Source organism: Atta cephalotes (assembly GCF_000143395.1).
Source record: "Atta cephalotes unplaced genomic scaffold scaffold00027, whole genome shotgun sequence".
In the NCBI taxonomy this organism is placed as follows: Eukaryota; Metazoa; Arthropoda; class Insecta; order Hymenoptera; family Formicidae; genus Atta; species Atta cephalotes.
In genome coordinates, this window is record NW_012130091.1 from 2,548,374 (window position 1) to 2,552,375 (window position 4,002).

Sequence of the window (4,002 nt, forward strand, 5' to 3'; positions counted from 1 at the left end):
AATTAGTAGTATTATAGACTAAATTAAATAAAAATAAAGTACGTCGTTAGTATATATATACACTACTTCTGTAGTATACGTATATATATATATATATATATATATATATATATATATATATATATACCTAGCAAACGAGAATAGATTCAGATTTTCAGAAATATTGATTCACGAATATTAAAATGAATGCTTTTCAATCCTGAATGCATTTTTATTCATTTATAGGAATTACATAGAGCATATCTCTATGCCTTTCAATCTAAAAATAATATTAGCTTTTTCTGTGCACAGCACACACATTGTGAATACTGTTTAATTCAAAATTTTGAATAGAAAATACAGTTTTTTAATCCTTTTGCATTAAATTGAATCTAATTGAATCCAATTGAATCCAATTAAATTAAAAAACAGTAGAGTATTTAAAATACGCATTCGGATAGAAAAAATTTCAATCCATTTTAATCCATTTTAATCCATTCTTGCTGAGTATATACAGGGTATCTGAAAATAATCGTCAAATATTTCATAGGCAGTTAGAGCGGACTAAACTGAGTCGAAAAGTTCTTTCATTTTGTTTCCCCAATAGTTAACGAGAGATTAATCCTTAAAGAACCGAATATTACTATATACCTACCGATTGTTTGGCGCGCGGGCCGTGGGGAGCGAGGATAGCCTGGCAAGCGCGCCGTCCGAACTACGGAGGCTTGCGGCGGTGTGCGCGGCGCGGGCCACTTGCCAGCTAATCCCCAACTCCCAAGGCTCGTGCGCCAAGCGATTAGTAGACATATACATTTCACAATAGTAGGCCAGGTGAGCGCGCGTATTCGGCTATCTTTAAGGATAATATCTCATTACTCCTATTGAGGAAATTTACAAAATGATAGAGGACTTTTCAGACTTAGTTTAGCCCGCTCTACCTGCCCGTGAAATATTTGATTATTTCCAGACACCCTGTATAAGCGTTCACAACAGAAGTGAAATATATTTACATCGTCAAAGCAACATCAAATAATAATAAAGAATATTTTGAGTAATTCTTGTAAAACATATATACATAACGATTAGGCGTTCAAACGCAGCCTTTAACATGGTAAGTTTGATCTAAAATAAAAGTTAAAAATTGATACGTCAAAAATAACTGCAATTATATTTCTTTTATAATAAAATACTTATAGAGCATCAGAGGAAAATTATATTCCGCGAGTGCTGCAATCGCACGTGTTACTATAATTAGATGGTTATCGATGACAGGATCGCGATATATTACAGGTGAGACTACGGTTACGTTCGCTTTGGCACTTATGGCTCTTGTGAACATCAATTATTCTTGTTTTAATATTTAATAAACAACAAGATTGAAACGATGCTTAAAGCTTGTAAGTGCCAAAGCAAATCCAGCCTATATCTTTAATTGTTTCATATGCATATATATATAGGATGTCTCTTAAGATGGGTCGGAGCCACATTGGGGGCGGAGAATGGATCAAAGGGAAAAAATTCTTATACTGTTTTGAGATACTCGCTGTAGTTTTATTTAAATTAGAAAAGGAAACGCCTAAGCCAATATGCGATTAAGCCGCGCCGTGCGAATTCGTAAGACGACTTGATATCCTTGTCAAACAAAAAATATTTTAATACCAAATTAGTCTGAGGTTAATTTTTTTAAGTAACTTCTCTTTTGTGCTTCGACCATGTGGCCGATGTTTGGGTTATTTAAAAAAGTGAAGGTGACCTTGAAGTTTCAAGAAATATGACTTTGAGAAAAATTATTTGCTCATCATAGTATATGCTCCTTCGAAAAAAGATGCCTTGTAGTATTTTCTCGTATATTTTTTCGTATCATCATAAACGAGACATTTTAAATGGTCATGTTATAAGGAGTACCCTATAAGATATTAATATAAGAATTTGCACAATATGCAGTACAATCTTCTGTCGAAAGAACAATAACGTTTTTCTGGCACAAATTCGTCCAAATAGTAGTTCTTGAAGTTTTAAATGAGAATTTAAACTCTACAAATATATATCAAGACTTTGAATTACGCATAAATCAGGAATTGCGTGTATTATTTCTATTTCTATAACATATATGTTATTTTATTATTTCTGTATAAAGATTTCATGATAAATGCGTGATATTTAACTTTATAGATGTGTGTATTGAGATATAAGTAAATTCTTTACTTAATTTTTTTAATTGAAAACGTAAAAAATAAAGTAAAAATGGTTCGAGTCAAATTGATTGAGATTTTTTAATTAGGTATATTATATATTAGAAGTAATATAATTTCTTATTTCTTTTTCTACGCTTTAAAAAAATATACTTCCTCAAATCTTTAAAGTGGAATCGAATTCTAAAGAGTGAAATAACACGCTTAAAAAATTGACACTTGAACCATTCCTTTTTATCAGCTCAGTTATCACTTTCTCATTCTGTAGAATTAAATTTTACTCTAAAGATTTTAAGAATCCTAAATAAGATTTAAGAAATTTTTTATGTACATTTTCTCTGTTAGATCAATCACGATGATCGATCACGTCAATTAAATATCATTATTTTTACAAGTATAGTGCACTTAATAAAATAGAATGTCCTAATTTTTTTATCAGAAATTTATCTTGCTAAAGAAAGTTATCTTGCTCAAGAAAGATTAAAATTAGCCGTAATTATCCTTGGTTGATACAATAAGATAATTTAATTGAAGCGAAGCATTTGGTTACAGTAATATTTTATTTATTTCTGGTAAACAAGTTTATTACATGTCAAAATTTACCTGAAATAAGTAAAATGTTTCGCTTCAACTACATTATTTTATTGCAATACCAAGGCTGATATTTTCAGATCTTATATTCAAAACTGTCTTAAGTATAGTCTTAAGAAATCATAAATCAATCACAGGATCGTATTAATGTCTTAGACATTCTAAGACATTCCTTAAAGACATGACTTGAAATAACTAATTATGTGAAATTCAAGAATATCTGTTTACAAACAAGAGATTAATCGATTCAACTAATTGTAAGTATAATAGTTTTTACAGGAGATTGAAGATAAATAAGCGCAAAAATTATTATCGGAGCCAATTTTGTTAAAGGAAAAAGTTGTTTGTTTTATTATAATCCATATATGTATATACAGGATGTCTCTTAAGATGAGCGATTGGGTCTCTTTTCTTGTAAGTTATAGATTTTTTTTAATGTAATGAACATGGGCATTAAATTTGATGGATAGTTTAATGAAAATAAACTAAAACACTCCATTTTCAATTAGTGTTTTTTCAATATATTTAAGTTTTCAGTTACTACAAACTTAAACGTCTCATTAACGTATACGTAAATAATCTTTTCAATCACAAAAAATTTAAATTTTATTCATCAGTGAACATTAAAGATTAATAAAATTGAAGAACATTTCTAATGTACAATTAAACTTGTTAAACGGCAAGAAACATGTGAAAAAACTTAGTCAAATGCGTCATTATGCATGGAAAAATACATTTGGATTTACAATGTAGCGGCTATCTACGCGAGCTTATATTATAATTTCAAGTGTATATGCATTAACATGTCAAAAAATAAATATAGCATATAATGATGTAATAACTCCGACGAAGTGTGTTTCGAAGCATAATTAAATAGAAACATCGTATAATAAAGCAAGTGGAGATATTGCCACAATCAGCATACGCTTTGCATAATGCATGCTCTAATTAATCACATTACATCATCGTTTACATTACATCGCTTCATCAATTACATTACATCGCTTAATATAATGTATTAAAACATATTTAATCGTGCTAAATAACGTGATTTATAATGATAAGAAAAACTTTAGCTAAAATAACATTTTTGGATAGTGTAGGCGCGACGAAACACATAGGATCGCCATGCCAGGCTGTGCTAGGTAACGAAGCACTACTTCCCTTTCTCTGCGCGCCGCCGTTGCCGCCGCTCGAGTGGGTCGTCCTATTTCGCGCGGCGTAGCTTAATATAGCATAT